This window comes from Culex pipiens, chromosome 3 (assembly GCF_016801865.2).
Source record: "Culex pipiens pallens isolate TS chromosome 3, TS_CPP_V2, whole genome shotgun sequence".
Lineage (NCBI taxonomy): Eukaryota > Metazoa > Arthropoda > Insecta > Diptera > Culicidae > Culex > Culex pipiens.
This window is the reverse complement of record NC_068939.1, coordinates 163,472,076-163,494,643: the sequence shown is the minus strand read 5'-3', so window position 1 is coordinate 163,494,643 and position 22,568 is coordinate 163,472,076. Positions and strand designations below refer to the sequence as shown.

General features: G+C 34.1%; 1 protein-coding gene across 1 annotated transcript in view; it reads right to left on the bottom strand.

Moving 5' to 3' along the window:
* The window catches only part of LOC120425922 (uncharacterized), a 169,574-nt gene that overhangs the window by 75,034 nt on the left and 71,972 nt on the right, over positions 1–22,568 (bottom strand). The gene's annotated exons all lie outside the window — the stretch shown is intronic.

The following is a 22,568-nucleotide window of genomic DNA, read 5'->3' as shown; positions in this document are numbered from 1 at the left end:
TTTACATCTGTTATGCTGCGCCGAGATGACAGATCTCGCGTAGCAGTGGTGCTGGTTTTGGGGTTTGTGTATGTCTGTACAATTTGTGTCGTTTTGTCTGTAGATATTTACATGTTTGGTGTAGGGCTTACAAGTTGGTATGTTGTGTGTTTGTGTGTTTGCATGTAATTTGTGTGTGTTTTACAGGTGGTTTAGGTAACTAGGGTAAGTACACTTATTATTGTCTATGGTTAGTTGTCAGGGTTGCAAAACATCAAATTTCATTACAAAACAGTCACTTGGTATTTAACACTTACATTATTCCGATACGTGTGTCTTAGTTTTTTTAAGAGCATGAAATTTCCTATTTGATTAAAAGTGAATGGTTCCTAAACTAAAAAAGTTTTTCGATCATTGATTAGGCATGAATCGCAAAATTGCATTGGTAATCACATGCCATAGTTTCATTGTGATGGCAAATTAACGTTGTCAGCGTAATTCTGCTGCTTAGGTCGAAAATAGGGCCAAAATAGGTACATGTTCCCTGATTCCTTCTGCCATCTCTCATTTGTAACAGTGTTCCCCATTCGACCGCAATCTTTGCAGCAAATTGAATTGAAAATTGTCCCCACCTCTTCCCAACCCTCTAATGCATATTCATCGCTCGTTGCAATTGAATGCGATTCATGCCCGCCGTCCACATTCATCTTGCGCGCGGCGGGTGTCAAACTCTGGCTGTTTTACACGCCAACCACAATTTATGACCCTGGTCACCCCCCTGGTGCGCGCGATCTCCCCATTAATCCCGCGCTCTGACAGTGCGGCGCGTCAACTGTCAAAGTGGCCACCCTTTTTTTGAGGTTAAATCCCGATTTTGGGCACCCGTTTTGATGAATTATGCGCCCTGCGGAATGTCTCTCTCGCACTCTCGCGTCTCGCGGTTAGGGTCGGTGTAATTTACGAGAAAAGAAAGTTAGGTATTTAATGCAATAAGACAAAAAAGAACGCGTGCACAAGTACTTAACATTCCTCGCACAGACACAATCGAAAAGTGTGCCCAACTTGTCCGCCGGCTGGGTTTTAATTATTTTTATTGTATAATTACGGTCAACCGAGTCCGAGCGGAGCTCTGAACGAAAGTTGGCACAGAAATAAAGAGAGCGCTCCGTAAGTGTGTTAGTTTTACTTTTGTTTTTCTTTTTCTTTTGTGTCGAATGCAACAATGGCGGAAGTGCACGTTTAAGGTCGCTTTATGACAATTATACACTGGAGAAGGGCCCTTTTTTCGGCCGGAGGAGGAGACGTAGTAGGCGTTGACCGCTGGAGTGCTCGTGCGCGCGAAATTTTCGGCTGTGTGTAGTGGTTTCAATGGCCTACTACAGTTACAGTCGCAAGTGTGTGAGTGTGCTTTGCATAGATTCCTTAAACACCGAGTGCCCTTAATTGGTGGGATGATGGCTTTCGATTCAGACCGCACGCGCGCGCACTCTTAGCTCGGTAATTGCGAGTGTTTTAGTTAATACGATTTTAATAGGAGTTTAATTTCGGTTTTCGTTTCACCTGTGGCGCCTAATTTGCCTGGCTGGCCACCGGGAGTACACGGAAGGAAGGAAGAAATTGAAAGGAGGCTTACTCGGCGCATTATACCGGTTCCAGGTCAATCTGTTGTGGCTGGAGATCATTACCTGAAATGAAAGAGAAAGCAAAGTGCGGATTTAGTGCGTTTCGGAGCGAATATCGGAGGCTGTGTAAACAAGAGCAAGTTTTGTTATGTTTTAGACAATTGAGAAAAATAGTTTAACAATGAATTTGACAAATTGTCGAAATGTCAATTTGTCAACTTTTCAACTTTTTAACTTTTTAACTTTTTAACTTTTCAACTTTTTAACTTTTCAACTTTTCAACTTTTCAACTTTTCAACTTTTCAACTTTTTAACTTTTCAACTTTTCAACTTTTCAACTTTTCAACTTTTCAACTTTTCCTTTTCAACTTTTCAACTTTTCAACTTTTCAACTTTTCAACTTTTCAACTTTTCAACTTTTCATTTTTTCAACTTTTCAACTTTTCAACTTTTCAACTTTTCAACTTTTCAACTTTTCAACTTTTCAACTTTTCAACTTTTCAACTTTTCAACTTTTCAACTTTTCAACTTTTCAACTTTTCAACTTTTCAACTTTTCAACTTTTCAACTTTTCAACTTTTCAACTTTTCAACTTTTCAAATTTTCAACTTTTTAACTTTTTAACTTTTCAGCTTTTCAACTTTTCAACTTTTCAACTTTTCAACTTTTCAACTTTTCAACTTTTCAACTTTTCAACTTTTCAACTTTTCAACTTTTCAACTTTTCAACTTTTCAACTTTTCAACTTTTCAACTTTTCAACTTTTCAACTTTTCAACTTTTCAACTTTTCAACTTTTCAACTTTTCAACTTTTCAACTTTTCAACTTTTCAACTTTTCAACTTTTCAACTTTTCAACTTTTCAACTTTTCAACTTTTCAACTTTTCAACTTTTCAACTTTTCAACTTTTCAAATTTTCAAATTTTCAACTTTTTAACTTTTCAATTTGTCAATTTGTCAATTTGTCAATTTGTCAATTTGTCAATTTGTCAATTTGTCAATTTGTCAATTTGTCAATTTGTCAATTTGTCAATTTGTCAATTTGTCAAGTTGTCAATTTGTCAATTTGTCAATTTGTCAATTTGTCAATTTGTCAATTTGTCAATTTGTCAATTTGTCAATTTGTCAATTTGTCAATTTGTCAATTTGTCAATTTGTCAATTTGTCAATTTGTCAATTTGTCAATTTGTCAATTTGTCAATTTGTCAATTTGTCAATTTGTCAATTTGTCAATTTGTCAATTTGTCAATTTGTCAATTTGTCAATTTGTCAATTTGTCAATTTGTCAATTTGTCAATTTGTCAATTTGTCAATTTGTCAATTTGTCAATTTGTCAATTTGTCAATTTGTCAATTTGTCAATTTGTCAATTTGTCAATTTGTCAATTTGTCAATTTGTCAATTTGTCAATTTGTCAATTTGTCAATTTGTCAATTTGTCAATTTGTCAATTTGTCAATTTGTCAATTTGTCAATTTGTCAATTTGTCAATTTGTCAATTTGTCAATTTGTCAATTTGTCAATTTGTCAATTTGTCAATTTGTCAATTTGTCAATTTGTCAATTTGTCAATTTGTCAATTTGTCAATTTGTCAATTTGTCAATTTGTCAATTTGTCAATTTGTCAATTTGTCAATTTGTCAATTTGTCAATTTGTCAATTTGTCAATTTGTCAATTTGTCAATTTGTCAATTTGTCAATTTGTCAATTTGTCAATTGGTCAATTTGTCAATTTGTCAATTTGTCAATTTGTCAATTTGTCAATTTGTCAATTTGTCAATTTGTCAATTTGTCAATTTATCAATTTGTCAATTTGTCAATTTGTCAATTTGTTAATCTGTTAATTTATCAATTTGTTTATTTTTTTTTGCTTCTTTTTTTTCATTTTCAATTATTAATCGGTTAATGGACCAAGGCTGAGATATCGCTATTTAATATATTTTTTTAAAATTTATTTAATTTGAACTTTGTCGGGCCCTTCCATAAATGTAATTTTTCTAGTATCTCACTATGCCTCTACGAATTTTTGAACAATTTAAATAATAATGGTGCCATTTTACAGCAGAAAATGTGAAAAACAAGCACAAAATTGAAAAAGTGACTGTAAAAACATGAAAAAATAAGATAGGCAAAATATAATGATAGGAGGTGGTAGAATAGGACAAATTCTACCAAAAACAAACATTTCGTAGGACAAAAGTTGTTCAATATGACCTTCTGAACACGGAAAAAATAAAAAAAAATCGAAAAAAATCTGGGCGGTTAATGATTTTAGGTTTCAAATTTTGAGGCTATTTGAAAAAATTAAGAAAAAAACATGTTTTATACATTGCTTCAGTTCAAATGTCAATAAATGTATGAAAACATTTTTATAATTTTCCATTTTTCATATTTTTATTTCACATTGTGAGAAAAGTATGAGCCCATTCAAAAATGTAATATTCGTTAAAAGCTGAAAAGTGCCCAACTCAGTAAAAAATGCAAAATAAAAAGTTTCACAATGTATGTGAGTTGGTTCCAGTCAATGGTTAAAGTGGATGAATAATTTCGTTTATTTTTTTATCAATATTTAAAATTTTCGCTAACCATTTTTTGGGTAAATCTGGAAAACAATTGCATTTATCGAAAAAAACCATCTCTAGCTGAAAATGGCCATGACTCATTTGATGTTTTTATTAGTCCTCATTGATTTTTCTTCTCGTTGTCATATTGATTCAAGATAAAAAATAAGAAACAAAGGTGTGTGTGTGCCATTTTTGTCATTAGTTTGGATTTTAATCTATTTAAATCATGGTTTTTTGATGATTTGGCAACCCTGTGTAATGTTAAAAATACTCAAATGAAAATTACATAAATGTTCCATCACTGAAAAAATCTATGTTGCACATTACTCCGGAGTTCACCAAACTGTTCATCGATTGAGAGGTATTTTGGAAGATTTAATCAATGATTCATAAACTTGTAGAATCTGGCAACCTTGCTTGAAAAATCCTGTAGAAAAGTCATTTTTTTGGATAGAGGTAACGTTTGAAACATTTGTATTTGTTTTATACAGGTTTGAAAAACGTAATAAATGATTTCCATAAATTGAAGATATGGCAGCCCTGCCGTAAGATATCTTCACATTAGCTCATTTTATTAAATTTAAATACGACCAGAAAAAAATGATATTTTATAGAAATTACAGCAAGAGTTACAAATCTATGAGAAGATTGTATTTTTAAAGACATTCTGGAAATCTGGGAACACTGTCAAGGGATATTAGTTTATTAAAAAAACGTCATATAAACTTTTTCATCGTGGCTGGGTATAGTCGTGCCCATCGCCAAAGTGTCAGATTAAATCGTTTGACAACTTTTATCGCGCAAATCGTGACTTCCCTTTTTCTGCAAAGAATCGGCTTAAACTCGAACATTAGCAAGTGATGGCTGGATCACGCTCTCAAATTAACCCCGATTTCCCCGTGCAAGTGATGGGTAACGTTTAACCCCTCATTACCCAAGGCCATCAGCCTGTTTTTGTTCATTTATTGAGTGGTGATTTCATGTTTAATTTTTTGCTTTAAAAATAACGACGTGGAAAGTCTTTAACGACAGATGGCGGGTAACGCTCGGGGAATTTCAACATAATTGCAGGTATTCTTCCGGCATCCTTTTTTTCTGTGCACCTTACACAATGAAAGAGAAAGGTGCCGAGCCGACCCGTTCCGAAAAATGACCTCTCTTGGGGTAGAATTTGGCACGAGTGGATCATCCCGTCAATGGAGGTCGATTCGTTTTGGCGCGCGAGGAAAAGCCGGCCGCTCCAAATTGCCGACCATCATCATCAGAGAGCTTGGAAATTTCAGAGCAAAAAAAAAGTTCGAGCATGAGCTAAAATAAAGCCTCCAAACTCCAGACTGAAAGTCAGTCTGCGGTTTCCGAAAAAAAAGCCTGTATTAACCCGCATAGTTTGTGTGCGCATAGTTATTATCGGCGCGCGAGCTGAAGTAAAATGGAAATCAGCTTCGGATTTAATGAAGATCTCGTTACAGAATTACAACCTGTTAATGGTTCGAATTTCAATGAGGCCTCCTCCGCCTCCAGTTCGGAATCGAAACCGCCCACCGATATTTATGGTGGAGGCTCGGCTGGCCAAGTGGCCAGACCGGGAAATCCAGCAACAATGAAGCCTCTAACAGTATTCAGCTTCAGCTTCACCATTGACGCTCACTCGCTCGAGTGGTCGAAAAGGAGGCACGCCGGAGAAGTGTTGCCGTGAAGTACCCGTTTGGGTAGTTTAAAAGACGAAGATTTTTGCCTGAGGTTTTCGACGATTACAGTGGGAGCTTGCGTATTTTCAAATTATTGTTAAAATTTTATTAAAATAAGGACAATTGAATTTGATTAAGTTTAGATGAACGTTTTCAAATATTGCTTCCGAGCAATTTTCAACGAAATTTTTTTTCAAATTTATTTTTTGTAAATTTAATCCGGCTGAAACTTTTTTGGTGCCTTCGGTATGCCCAAAGAAGCCATTATTAGTTTGTCCAAATAATTTTCCATACAAATCTGTATCTTTTGAAGGAATTTTTTGATCGATTTGTTGTCTTCGACAAAGTTGTAAATATGGATAAGGACTACACTGAAAAAAATGATACACGGAAAAAATGTTGATTTTTAGTTTTACTTTTTGTTACTAAAACTTGATTTGTCAAAAAAAACATACTGTTTTTATTTTTTATATTTTTTATATTTTTATCAAATGCCAACTTTTCAGAAATTTTCGTATTGTGCAAAAAAAACTTTGACTGAGTTATGAACTTTTGAATCAATACTGACTTTTCAAAAAATCGAAATACTAGTGGCAAAAATTTGTCATCCTAATTCATCCATGGAAAATCGAATTTGCAATAAAAAAGTACTTTTGATAAAGTGCACCGTTTTCAAATTTCAGCCATTTTAAGGTAAAGTTTTTGAAAATAGTCGCAGTTATTCATTTTTTAAAATTAGTGCACATGTTTGCCCACTTTTGAAAAACATATTTTTGAAAAGCTGAGACAATTCTCTATATTTTGCTTTTTTGAACATTGTATGGAAAATTATATGGACAAAATAATGATGCACGATGGCTTCTTTATGCATACCAAAGGCATCAAAAAAGATTAAGACGGATAAAAAAGAAAAAAAAAAACAAATGACCGAAATCTCAGAAAATTGCTCTTCTTTCAAACAAGTTTAACTATTTTTGTATTTTTCTTTGTAAAAAACTAAAAGAATTTTCATGCAGTTGATGTTGCTGCATAGAAAATGGTTCCATTATATTTAAACCTGCGCAAACACACTTTATTGAATTATTTGAATGAAAATTATGCTCTGATTCTTGAAAAAAATCAATAAATAATGAGAGTTATTATTTATTGGGAATTATAAAAAATGGTGCAATTTTTGTTTTAAATAAATGGTTTACTTTAAGTATACAAGTTTGATGGCCTGAGTGATATTTATGATCTTTTTTTTGAAGCTGGATTTGCAAACTGTTTTGATTTATTGCATAATTTGTTTTTTAAACTGAAATTCAAAATTTTATGGTTTTATTTCATCATCCGTTTTCCAGTTCTTTTATTACTGAATTATTAATATAAAGAAAAATAAATTTAACGTTGGAATGTTAAAAAACATTGTATGGAAAAGTGGGGAAAAGTGGGGCAAGACGACCGTAGCGGGCAAGAGGAACAATCGCTCGGACGACCATTATTCTTTCAATTTGAACTTTCCAAAATGAGGATTTTTTCCTTAAAATAACCGACAAAACGATGTTACACTACGGGACACAAGATTGAATTGTGGCAAAACTGGATATTTTTAAAATTTGTTATAACAAAATCATAGACCTGGGATAGAATGATTATCAAAAAATCCAACAAATTTTAAAGTTTTTAATGGATTTGATAGAGCATTTGCTTAGCTTGATACACTTGCCTCACTTTCCCCTATCACTTATTTGAGTAATTTTATGATGAAAGTTTCATCCGTTTCTGATGTAAAATTAGACTTATTTTACATATTATAAAAACTGTGCATCTAATTTTTTTTAAATCGTTCTTAATCAATATCATATGTTTCGTTGAAAAAAAAATGAAAAAAAAATATCACTAAATTTAAAATTGCTAGAAATTTTTTTTAAAGAGAAGTTCTTAAAATTTCGGCCATCGACTGTTTGCATTTTTTTATTTTCCTTAACCTTTGCAGGGGCCTTCACTATGATGAATATTGAAGAATAAACAAAGGAAATTTTTGAGCTATAATCCGGCAAGGACAAAATATTAGGAAGCGTTGTAATTTTTTTGAAAAAAAAAAACATTTGTTTTGGATAGCTTAACAAAAAGGGATTGAAAAAATCATTTAATTATTTGAATATCAAAAAGTACAGAAAATTTGATAAACTGCACAGTTTTTGAGGTAAGCCCACACAAACTTTGATTTTTGAGAAACTTGAGCAATTTTTCCTTTTTTAAAGAGGCTTATGGTTGCCCATGTATGGAAATATATCGCAGCAACTATTTATACGATGTCCAATGTAAAAAATGAAACAAAAGTAAAGTTTTTAAACCATGTGGAAAAAAAATCTGAATTTAAAATTTAAGACAAACATTTGGAATGAGCAATGCATAAATACTGTGATTTCTCAACCATAACATCAATTCTGTGGAAGAATTTTGTTAGATGTTCTAAAACAACTAAAATTCTTCGTCATCCATGTGAAAAAAGTCTTTTTGCAATTCCGTCGTGAAACTACTCAATTTTCCTGTCATTCTTGAACGACGAAATAGCCTACTTTTCTGTACCAAAAATAACAGAATCAAATAGCAACACTTTTCAAAATAAATGCTGAAAAGTTCTACTTTTCAGCACTCAAATGGGTGCTGAAAAGTTGAACTTTTCAGCACTTGTTTCGAAAAGTAACACTTTTCAACATTTTTTTGATTTAAACGATTTATTGACAAAATACATGAAAATTTGACATAAAATTTCACTCAGTGTTTTCTTGGAATTGCAAAAAATGTTGTATGGAACTCGTTGCAAAACTTGATTTTTTCAGCACTCTTCGTATTTATCCAACTCGGTGAACCTCGTTGGATAAATGTACGACTCGTGCTGAAAAAATCATCTTTTTGCAACTTGTTGCATAAACTACTATTAAAAAACTCAAAATTGTTTAAAATGCAAATTTCTAAAAAAAAAAAAATGATCCATTCCATACTATAATGCGGGGCAATATGCACCACAAAATTGAGTTTAAATGCACTACAACAAGGGGGCGAAATTCACCACAACAATGGGGCAAAATGCACCGGATAAAAGCAGTTTTCACTAGTCACCACTAGATGACACCGCTGTTTTTACAAAGGAGCATCACAGCGGTGCATTTTGCCCCGACCACGCTTATTACATAAAATTCAATAAAAAATACATTTTTGATGATTTTGGACTCATCTATCTATAGAATGATGAAGATAATGGCAAAAACTATGTAAATCAACACTTGCAATATCAATAAATGATTTTTATATTGTCCAAAAATCATATTCAAAAAGTTCAATAAAAATTAGATCAAAACACAACATTTTTGAAAATAACTTTGGCTGTTTTTATCCTACTATACTCAAACTTTTCCAGCATAATTTACAATGTTAAGCTTCCAATTTCTATGTTTTTTCCCCTGTAAATTTAGAAAAAGATAGTAATTTGGACTATTTGGCAAGAAAGTCTGTCAAAAATCAATAAAAATGGTTATACTTTAACACATCTGTTATCAACTATATAACTGGTTATTTCATTGATATATATGGGGAAACTCATTTTTTCGTGTTCCAAAACATTTTTTTTAAGAAAAAGTTCACAAATTTTTGCGCGCCCAAAAATGGAATCATGAGAAATAATCGATTTTGTTCTTCTATCCGGCAGAAAGGCATATGATTTTAGGCAAGTAACCTCATTTTGGCGCCACCTTCATTTGAAACAAACCTCAATACCGATAAATACTGTGGGTGCATAACACCCTCTCTCCCCCTAAATAGTAAAAAATCAAAAAAGATTAATTTTTATTCGGTTATCCGAAGTCCAATACAAACCTTTCGGATAATCGAACTTCGGTTAATCGAAACTTCGAATAGTTGAAGTCTGGACTGTATTTAAAAATATATGATATTTTTAGTAAACTGGCTGCACTGCCAAATATTTTACCTCCATTAAAACAATCAAAAACTATAAAATCATGTTTTGCGCAAAAAGATTATTAGTATTAAAATGTAAAATAAACGAAAAGGTATTTTTTGAAGAGTGTACTTTTATCCCCGAATTGCTTTTACGTTTACAACATTACCCAAGACACCAAATTTATCAATAGTTCTGTTCTTAAGATACATATTCTTGAATATTTTAGTTCATTTTTTGCATGGACTGCTGTCAAATTTGTATGGAGCCTTGTAGAGATGATAAGTAAAATTGCATAATAATGGCTGATTTCTGGTACAGTTGCTCAAAAGGTTGGTAAAATTTTAAGATTGATTTGCCAAATTTTTTTCAAAAATATTTTGATTAATTTTGAATACATCTGATAAGGAAACCTGATTTATAGCGTTGAAACGATAAGGAATTTTTTTATTGCTCTTTTTTCAGCAATTTAAACTAAAATTTGAATTCATTGTTCAACGTTTTAATTTAGAGAATAATTATTGCTTTCTCATAGTTCATTTTCAAAAAGTGTATTTTTTAGACAAATATTTCTCACGAAAAAAAAACATTGGCTCTTATACGAAATATTTTAAAATTTGCAGATCAGAAAGGATCGAAAAAAAATCTACAAAAAAATATAAATAAAATGGTCAATAACTTTGACCACTTTTACCATCACTCTTGACAGCTGTTCGTCACACAATTTGCCTATCGAACAATTGTTGTTGGCTCTGCTCTGCCTGCTCAGTTGAGAGAGGCGCTGTTGATTATTATTACTGTAATAACACGAAAACGGACGGTCAATCAATCGAGTGGCCAAGACTTTCATATTCACTTGAGAGGAGCTCCTCTCGTTCTTCATTCGAACTGTTTGGATGAGTAAAGAAGGAGTATAAAAGTTGAAGCAGGTACTTGGGTGTTTAACAAGTCTAATTTGCATATGGAGTGAGGAATTGTGATTATCTTATGATTTTTTTAGGTAATTTTTTTTTGAACTATGTTTGGAAAACATAAAATCATGAAAAAAATTTAGGAAACTCAAAAAGAGTAGTTGATAATTTTTAACCGAAGTCGTATTATTCCTGACTAAAAAATCTTCTTTCCCCACACTCACGCTTCCAAGAATGTTGAGTCAACAAATGATTTGTAGTTTGTTTTGCTTTTCCCTAATTGAAATTCTGCAGACGAAACCTCACATGCGTGCTCAAGCCTTTAAAAAAAAAATGTCGGCACCAGTTAAGGTTCACTCACTTAACGTGTGCTGATGACGGCGAGTGGGAGCTTTTCTCACCTTTTAACGGGGCCTCCCTCTCGTGATCAAAAACCGGTCTACCGGCTTAGAACAAACATCACGGCGAAGAGCCATGGGAAAACAGCAGCAGCAACAGGTGGATGAGAGGTTCCCGGCTCAGGAAGGCGTTAAAATTAGGTTAAGCACATTCATAACTCACTCGCGCTGGGTTGAACGGTTGACTGACTGACTGACTGACTGTTTAAAAGCCCAAGAGAGAAGAGCGGAAAGACAACAAAACGGCAGTTAGTGGGGGAGAGAGAGAGAGGAGAAAAAAAAATAAAGCAAAATGGATATAAATTAATAATGGAATTTAGCTGAAACCGAAAGGGAGCTGCCTCCGGAACTGATTTGCTGAGATTTGAAGGAGAATAAAAATGTGAGGAGACGAGGCTCTAAACCGTTTAAGTAGAAGCTGGTGGACTTCAACGCGGCGGAGTTGACTTTTATGGCACTTTTCGCGAACGCACTTAAATGGTCTCTTCGGGTCGTAAAACAATTTCGCAATGCTATTTGGGGCTTTTTAATGTATGACCTAGTTTGCGGAAAGTCCGGACAGAAAGACAGTTATTTAATTTAGGTGCAGCCCATCAGTATGGGAAACGTTGATAATGGCTTTTGACAGCACGATGTTGAGGTCGTCAGAGACAGAAAAACAGGCAGCAGCAATTTATTAATTATCTTTAAAAGTACAGATTTTTATAACGACAGTTTAATACATGTTTTGGTATTTTATCGTTCTGCTGCAAATCTGGTGTAATTTTTTTCGTTTCTTCTGGATAATTTTGTATTACATTTATCGTCAAATAATTCTGTTGTTTATCTGTTTCTAAGTTCTGCTCGGGTAGACTTAGAGGTGAAACTTCAATTACAGTACTTGTCACAGTAACATATTTTGTTTTTGCGATGTCATTAATATCGTTGCTTACTAGCAAGAAAAATCTACCAAAAATCATACCTGCAATCACCAATGCCATAAATCCACTTAGCATAATTATCACACTAGTAAAACTCATAGAATTAACAAATCTTTTCACGACAAATCTGTTAAAAGCGGTACAGTTTTGCATTTTCTCAAAGTGCTTTTCAATATCATTAAGAACGATCATAAATCCAACATGTTTCCATCCATTCCCGCGATCAACAGCACCCCAAATTATTGTATAATATGGGTCCTGATAGTACAAGAAATTATCAATTCCCCACGTAGTTTTCCAATCGTCACTTGCATTATATTGTGCAACATAAGATTTCAGAACACTCTCGGGACAGCATTCTCTAACCTTAAAAGTTATAACATCCAGCTTGCAGTACATTTCCAAAAATCGACATGTGTATGCAGGCTGCTCTAGCAATTTTAAGTTCCTCAGGTTAAACGGATTGTGGCTACTGTCGTCCGGTGTCCAGCGGTAAATACTGCCCCGAATGATCGTTCCTGGGTGGCATGTCGATAGTTTGCTATACGACGAGTCCGGAATGTTTCCAAAAGACTCGTTCGTAAAAACTGTCAATACAGGCGACCAGAGTATTGGCAAAATGAGTAGGACTAGAAGAGTCATGGTGGTTTCCGATTCTAATGACTGACTGGCATCGGGTAATCCACTGATGGCTTATTTATAGGGTAGTTGTCGTTTTAGATAATGGTTTCATGTCATTATTGAAGGATGCACCTTATTAAAAGATGACATTAGCTAAGTAGAAAGTCACTAAATTTGCTTTGTAAATGTGTTACGACCTTTAACCTTATAAGTTACTGATTCGAGAATGAAACAATGTTGAAAGAAAAAATGACGTAAATACTCGGTTGGTACAGTCAACCTACTTATTCGTAACACCCACAAACTCAGAACACTTTTCTGATAATTTAACAATAATATGCCAAATGCATTTTTCTGTCGACCCTACAATTTGTAGTAACGTAATCAGGGGTGAGATAGAGGCATACAAAAATGCTGAAATTTGTATGACCCGATCTCCAACGAGTCCAATAAATCTGGCAACCCTGCCTCGATTTATGACCACTTAGCAAAACCTAAAAGTAGAGTCAGCAAAATAAATGTAAAATAAATCAATGAAGTTAATTCAATTGTAGCATTCATTTACATTTATTGATAATTCCAAAAAAATATGATACCATACAAAATGCAAAGTAAATTTTAGTTCAATCTGTTTTGTATTTTATACCAATTGAATAAAAAACTTCATTTAAAACCAATTATAGCTTTTTTTATTTTTATCTTCTACTGTAGTTTTCAATAACGTTATTTTACATTCTTTTAATTATGTGTACATCGAAAAATATTGTAACAAACAATATTTTCAAAAAAAGTCTAAATTTGCCTCGCATTTTTGTTTAATTTGGGAACTTGTAAAGCTTACGAATAAAAAAAATCAATGCTTTATTGGTCTGAATAGTAATTTTTTTAATAACTATTTCAAATTTCGCGGCATTTCACGGTATTTACTGAATTTCACGGCCAAGGGCAAATTTCACGGATAACGCGGCTTTCGCGAAAAATGGGAGCGGCCGTGGCTGACTGGTTACGGTGTTCGCTTTGTAAGCGAATGGTTCTGGGTTCGATTCCCATCTGTTCCCACATAGAAAGTATAGGAAATATAAATCTTGAAACTCTGAACATGAACGAAAAATCAAAGTCGCTCGAGTCGGGGTTCGATCCCCCGTCCTTTGGATTGGTAAGCAAAAATGCTAACCAATTGGCCATCGCGACTTGGTGAGCTATGACTGGAATTAGGAATACTGTTACTATCAACTCTATATACGCGCTGGGTCCTTGTCCATTTGACAAGGGTTCAGAAATTCTAAATAACGTTTGAATCCGATTGGTCCAAACGTTCTTCAGGGCGGGGCTTGTCGATAAAGCTGAAGTACCTCGCGCTCGGCTAGCCAGCGTAGAAATGGGTCACCGAAGCTCGGCAGAGCTAACACCTTTCAAATGCCTATGCGAGTTATTTGCATGTATAGAATGCAGATCTAAAAAAAATACATGGAAACAACTCAATTTGTAAGAAGCGATCCCGTGGTCCCGTTTGTTTGGTTGCACACACACACACACACACAACGTTGCTTCCGCGAAAAATCACAAGCTTTAGCTATAATCGAATGAAAAATCAAGCAAACATCAAAATAATTTTAGTGTTTTGGAATCGGGATGATGGCAGCTACCTCAAAATATTTGTTATTGCAATATGGGTATCAAATGATCGTGTTTTTGTCATACATTTTGAATGCCGTATATTTTTTTTAGAAAATACTGAAAATTTTCACAAAACTACGTATTTTCGAAAAAATCATTAAAAATTTCAGTTGGGTTACAAATGGCCGGATTTTTTTTCGTAAATTTTGAATGTAATAAATTTTGAAACTTTAAAATTTTGAGTATTTAAAAAAGGAAGCATTGTGAAAATTTCGAGTAATTAAAAAAATGTTATAGCTTTCGAAATTTATTACAATATCTGGATCATTTGAAAAATTTGAGTATTTTCAAAAAGTTGTACTACAATTTTCGAAATGCATGAAAAAATCCCTGTAGTGAAATTTTGAGAATTTTTCGAAAATACGTAATTTTGTGAAAAATTAGAGTATTTTCAATAAAATGTAACTTCATTCGAAATGTTTGAAAAAATCTCAACCATTTGATATCCATATTGATAAAAAACTGAAACTTTGAGATTTTTTTTTCAAAAATACGTTGTTTTGTGAATTGTTGTAGTATTTAAAAAAAATGTTATTACATTCGATTTGTATAAAAAATTCCGATTATTTAATACCCATATTGTAAAAAAATTAGTATTTTTTTCAAAAATATTTAGTTTTGTGGGAGATTTGAGTATCTTCAAAAATGGTGTTTTAATTATCGAATTGCATGAAAAAATTCCATTTTGTAAAAAACTAAAATTTGGGTTATTTGTTTTCAAAAATACGCAGTTTACTAAATTTTTATTGCATTTTCGAAAAAATAAATATTACATTCGAAATGTATGAAAAATCCCGATTATTTGATACCCATATTGCAATAACAAATTTTTTTTCGAGAAACATTGCATTTTCACAATACAGGAAAAATACGTATTTTTGTGAAAATTTTCATGTAGTTATAAGTGCAATCGATAGCTGACATCATTAGTATGATTTTTATACGATTATAGCCAATGTCTCCCATTAGAGTGTAACAAAAATGACTTTTTGGTGGGCATTCAGGGGTTTGTTCCGGTGGGCATACTGAGCCTAAATCCCAAATATGAGCTTGATTGGACGTAACAGGAGCTGGCGCTTCGCCCTTCAATTTTAAATGGGATTTAACCCGTAAAAACAGATTTTTTTCAAAAATGTCACTTTTTGAGGCATTTTGGCCACCAATGTGTTTACCAAAAACATCACTGGCGTGTAGGCCAGATCCTTGCGCATCTTTTGGTATATATAACTTTGAAGTTTGGAGCATCCTGGAGCTCGGTACAGACCTTCAAAGTTTGGCATATGCGATATGCGTCGCACCCCGCGACGCTCGAGACGCCATTTGATTTTGCTGGGACCGATTTTTCGAAAATATGCCAAACTTTGAAGGTCTGTACCGAGCACCAGGATGCTCCAAACATCAATGTTATATATACCAAAAGATGCGCAAGGATCTGGCCTATACGCCAGTGATGTTTTTGGGAAACACATTGGTGGCCAAAATGCCTCAAAAAGTGACATTTTTGAAAAAATCTTTTTTTACGGGTTAAATCCCATTTAAAATTGAAGGGCGGAGCGCCAGCTCCTGTTACGTCCAATCAAGCTCATATTTGGGATTTAGGCTCAGTATGCCCACCGGAACAAACCCCTGAATGCCCGCCAAAAAGTCATTTTTGTTACATCCTAGTCTCCCATATAGCTGAAATCCCATAAGCTCTGTGCTTCAGTTAAACACTGGGCCGTGCTTAACCGAGGCAAAAACCTGACTGTACTTAAGGGGATGAATAACAATTCATGACGATAGTTCCCTAAGCTTAGAAGATGCTAAAATGTATCTAACAAAAATCTTGGTGCAAAAGCTCTGGTTGATGTGCACAGTTAAGTGACATTCATGTACTTTTTTGTAGCCAGATCTCACATAAATATATGTAAACGATGTCTGGATCCATCATTCGACCCATCGTTGGTTAGGTAGTCGAACGTCCTTTCCAAAGAGTCCAAAACATTGAAAATCTGGCAACCCTGTCTCGAGTTATGACCACTTAAGTGTTATTTATGTACTTTGTTATTCCGGATCAAATAAAAGTTATGAAATTTGAGCCCAAGTTCATCTTATTACCCATTGTTGGTAAAGAGTAAGGAAGGCATCAACCACATAGGTGAATTAGGTTAGTTTTTGGACAAAAAACTGCATTTCAAAACTATTTGATCCAAAGCAGCCAAACACGAGGCAATTCAAAAATGGTGGGTTATTTTTGTGCCTCCCACAATTGTGAAACACCTGAATTTGAGTGATATTTTCACAAAAAAACTTTCAGAACTTTTATATAACAATGACGATACACGCCTGTGGATCCGTAGACGATACCATACACTTTGTTTAAATTTTCTAAGTTTTCAAATTGAAATTCAGCTGTGACTTTTAAAATCACGAAAAAGAGGCAGCAGCAATTTATTAATCATGTTTGAAAATGTCAGTTTTATACATGTTTTTAAGTTGCTATTTGTTCTGCTACAAACCTAGTGTATATTTTTTTCGTTTCTTCTGAATTATTTCTGTTTTACATTTATCGTCACTTTATTCTGTTGGAACTTGGAACTTCAATAATAGTACTTGTTACAGTAACATATTTTTTATGAGGTGAGATCAATATCGTTACACACCAGCCAGAAAAATTTAACGAAAATCATACCTGCAATCAACAATGCCATAAAACCACCTAACCACCAATTAATTATCACACTAGTAGAAATTATTGGGTTAGAAAATCTTTTCACGTCAAATCGGTTATAAGCACTACAGTTTTCCATTCCCTCATAGCGACTCTCCATATCATGAAGAACGGTCATAAATCCAACATGTTTCCATCCATTTCCGCGATCGATAGCACCCCAAATTATTGTACAAATCACATCCTGATAGTACAAGAAATCATCAATTCTCCACGTAGTTTTCGAAACACCAGTTTCGTTAAATGCTGTATCATTCGATTTCAGCATTTTCTCGGGACAGCATTCTCTAACTTTAAAAGTTATAACATCCAGCTTGCAGTACATTTCCAAAAATCGACAATTGCATGCAGGCTGCACTGGACATTTTGAGTTCCTAAGGTTAAACGGATTGTGGCCGCTGTCGTCCTCCATCAAGCGGTTAATATGGCCACTAACGATCGTTCCTGGGCGGCATGTCGATAGTTTGCGATAGAGAGGATCCGGAATGCTTTCAAAAGACTCGTTCGTAAATATTGTCAATACAGGCGAGCAGAGTATTGGCCAAATGAGTAGGACTAGAAGAGTCATGGTGGTTTCCGATTCTAATGACTGACTGGCATCGGGTATTCCATTGATGGCTCGTTTATAGGGTAGTTGTCGTTTTAGATAAAGGTTTCATGTCATTATTGATGGATATGAACATTGATTGATGCATAGACTATTAAACCTTATTAAAAGATGACATTAGCTGAGTAGAAAGTCACTGAATTTGCTTTGTAAATGTGTTACGACCTTTAACCTTAACCTTATGTTAATCTATATACAGTCGACTCTCTGATTGTCAATATCCAAGGGACCGTCGAGGAAGACAATCATCAGTTTACAGAACGATGCAAAATGAAGACTCGATTGAAAATATCTGTCTATGCAAGCCATGAGAAAGTGAAATTATTGACAACCGGAAGAGATTTTTAAAGCAAACAGAATCCAAGGGACCTTCGAGGAAGAGATCCTTCAAGCAAGGGAAAATATCGAGGAATGAAGATAATTGAAGTATGCAGATTGAAGAGACTGAAGAATTCATCGATAGATGGAGAGTTATTGATATCGAGAAGATCGACAGCCAGAGAGTCGACTGTATATAAAAAATTCGACGGTTTTGTTCGAACGCAAATACCGAGGCGAATAACCCTATTTTCATTGAAAAAAAAAATCGATTCGATTCGAATTTCAATTTGCAACTTTAAAAAGGTCGTCCGTTCGAATCCCGGGGTGGATGGAAGCTTAGGTGTAACCCAAGTAACATTTAAGGCTTTACCAAAGCTGTCCCAACCGTTATAAAACCTATCAGCCAAAACCAACATTAAAACAACTCAGTCCTAACAGCCTCCCCAGAACCCTGGTAAACCTCTCCTTAAACTCAAAAGGACCTCCGCAGAAGGTTGCCACGGCTTATTAATAAAACCTACATGGTAGTTCAAGGCTTTACAACTGAATCCTAACAACATCCTCAAAGCCTTGATAAAATCTTTGTTAAAACCTTGTCAGGAGTTATGGAAGTCATACGTCTTCAAACGTCTTATGCCAAATAATAAGTGTTTGTCTTGCCAAATGATAAAACGAAGATGGTTTGCAAAAACGGCGATGATAAATAGTAGATAATATCTATTAATATTAATAATATTATTTGAGCTCCTAGGTAATCAAAATAATTTGAAAGCTTATTTCTCGCAATTGATGGTTCAAATCCAGCTGCGGTTGAAACTTTATTGATATAGGGTCGCTTTTTCAAAAATCTTTTTTTTTGTAATCATAGAATTATACTAAAAAATGACTTATTGCAATTTTTGAAAAAATGTTCAAATTAATTTAAAACAATTATTTATCGCTTTATTAATTATATCAAAAATTCAGTATAAATGTGGGTAATTCCAGGCCAACTGGGGACACTTTTGGACTCGACCTTCACCGATTTGGACCAAACTTGGAGTTCATCTATCGATAGTTAACAGAAATCCCAAGATTGGTGCTGATTGGACCTTTTTTTTGACACCGCCCTCTTTTTTGAAGATTAAAAAAAAGTTTTTGTTAGTGCGTCCATCCCGGGAATTCCAGGGACAAAAATCCCGGGATCTTCCCTAAACCGGGAATCCCTGAATCCCGAATATTTAAGTTTAATGATGATTTTAAACTTGAAAAAAAAACATATTTAATTATTTTTCATCAGACATCGGCATCTGGAGCAAATTGGGACAATAGTAATGAATTGAGACAGCATAATGTTCTGATATTTTCTTAATTAACAAAACAATTAGTGCACCAATTTTCAAATTTATTGCTCAAAACTATCCTGTACCTATTCAGACTGCAGTCCCGATTGCCCCCAGTTGGCGGTAGTGACTTAGTTTGTAAAATATGTTTTATATAAAACATGAAATCCTAAACTTTTCCAAATTTTTACATTTAGTGGTTTCATTATATCTGTTTTCGTTTTTTGTATTTTTTTTACAGTTTCAATAAAATATTTTAGCTTTTGTAGTCATTTCATAAAAAACTAACTTAATCCACCTATGTGGTTGATGCCTTCCTCTTTTTTTACCAACAATGGGTAATATGAGTGGTTTGGACACATATTTCAGCTATTTTTTTGAATCCAGAAAAAAACGTACACACATATAACTTAAGTAATCATAACTCGAGACAAGGTTTCCAGATCTTCAATGTTTGGACTCGTTGGAAAGGATTTTCGATAACCTAACCAACGCTGGGTCGGATGGTGGATCCGGACATAGTTTACATACATTTAAGTGAGATCCGGCTTCCAAAAAGTACATAAATATTGTGAATACAAAGAGACGAGTTGTTCCTTTTAATTCCGCTATATATTTTTAATATCATGACAGATACGTATTTCGTCTACTACTTGCAGACTTCATCAGTGTTCTGTTCTCGACGCTATATATTTTTAATATCATGACAGATACGTATTTCGTCTACTACTTGCAGACTTCATCAGTGTTCTGTTCTTGACGTATCTGTCAAGATATTAAAAATATATAGCGGAATTAAAAGGAACAACTCGTCTCTTTGTATTCACAGTAATGCATTCTGCTAAAACGCTCAACCAAACCACAATTACATAAATATTACTTGAGTGGACATATCTCGAGACAGGGTTGCCAGATCTTCAATGTTTTGGACTCGTTGGAAAGGTTTTCGATTACCTAACCAACGATTGGTCGGATGGTGGATCCGGACATCGTTTACATACATTTAAGTGGGATCCGGCTTCAAAAAAGTACATCAATATCACTTAAGTGGACATATCTCGAGACATGGTTGCCAGATCTTCAATGTTTTGGATTCGTTGGGAAGGTCTCTCGATTACCTAACCAACGATGGGTCGGATGATGGATCCGGACTTCGTTTACATACATTTAAGTGAGATTCAGCTTCAAAAAAGTACATAAATATTACTTAAGTGGCCATATCTCGAGACAGGGTTGCCCGATCTTAGATGTTTTGGACTCGTTGGAAAGGTTTTTCGATTACCTAACCAACGATGGGTCGGATGGTGGATCCGAACATAGTTTCCATACATTTATGTGGGATCCGGCTTCAAAAAAGTGCATCAATACCACTTAAGAGGACATATCTCGAGACAGGGTTGCCAGATCTTCAATGATTTGGACTCGTTGGAAAGGTCTTTTGATTACCTAACCAACGCTGGGTCGGATGGTGGATCCGGACATAGTTTCCATACATTTAAGTGGGATCCGGCTTCAAAAAAGTGCATCAATACCACTTAAGAGGACATATCTCGAGACAGGGTTGCCAGATCTTCAATGTTTTGGATTCATTGGAAAGGTCTCTCGATTACCTAACCAATGATGGGTCGGATGGTGGATCCGGACATAGTTTCCATACATTTAAGTGGGATCCGGCTTCAAAAAAGTGCATCAATACCACTTAAGAGGACATATCTCGAGACAGGGTTGCCAGATCTTCAATGATTTGGACTTGTTGGAAAGGTCTTTTGATTACCTAACCAACGATGGGTTGGATGATGGATCCGGACATAGTTTTCATGCATATAAGTGAGATCCGGGTAAATGTGAAAACACATTTTTATATATAACTTTTGAACTACTTATCGAAACTTCAAACAATTCAATAGCGATGTATGGGACCCTAAACCAAGTCGAATGCAACCGGTTTGATCAAAATCAGTCCAGCCAGTGCTGAGAAAACTTGGCAAGAATTTTGAACACATACATACATACACACACACAGACATTTGTTCAGTTTTCGATTCTGAGTCGATAGGTATACATGAATATAGGTCTACGAGCTGTATTTCAAAAGTTCATTTTTCGAGCAGGATTATAGCCTTACCTCAGTGAGGAAGGCAAAATATAAAAGAAGATATTTATAATAATTGTACGATTATTAACATGAAATATTTTGAATCACATTGGATTTGAAATTAAGATTCATTAAAAATCCGAAGCATAACAAAGAACAAAAAACTACAATTTTTATTTTTTTTTAAACTCACTGAAAACTGGTGTTCTTGTTCAGATTGAAGTAAAGATTATTACCTATGAACAGTATTGAGCTAATTCTATGATTGTAAGCTTGTTTAAAAAAAATTCCGGGATCCCGGGAATTCCCGGGATTTGTAAAATATTTTTCCCGTTTCCCGGGAAATTTAAAACCCAAGATAGAGTGCTGTAAAATCGCTGTTTCTCGCCAAAAGTTCATTTTAGTTTGAGGTTTACATTGATTATTATGTAAACTTCTCTGGGGAACACGATGGTGATATAATAAAACAAATAAAAATATAAGAAATTGGTAAAAACTGAATTTTAACACAAAAAATGTTAAATTTTAATATTAGGGGGCATTTAAGGGCTAAAATTTTATTTTTATAGAATTCCATGGACAATTTTCTATAAAATGTAACCTGTAGTAAGTCTTTTTCTCAAATATTTGCAAAGTTTTGATTAAAAAAAAGTTTGATAGAAAATCGTCAAAAAAGAGGGCGATGCCAAAAATAGAGGGATGGTCCAATTGGCACCAAACTTGGGATTTCTGTTATCTATCGATGGATAAACGTTCCCTCCAAGTTTGGTCCAAATCGGTGAAGGTCGAGTCCAAAAGTGTACCCAGTTGACCTGTAATGACCCATGTATGTTTTCGTCAAATTTAAATCATATTTTTCAGTTATCTATTTTTTCGACCAAGATGGCGGTTAATCACATTATTTGCTAATATTAGCCTTTTCAGACATTTTTTTGTACCAATTCTTTATTTAAATTTGATTTTTTTTTCAATTCTTCAAAAAGTTTAAATCAAGCTTTTGAATTGAAACACATATTCTATTATTTTTATTTAAATGCTTTGTGGATGAGATAATTGTTAAGTGTTGTTGTTTTAAAAAAAAATCTCGAGATTTCACACAAAATTGAATTGAATGCTTTTGAATATCGAACATGAGTTTTACGACTTGAAGTGAAATTTACAATTCAAATTTTTCATCCAAATGTCTAGTACCGG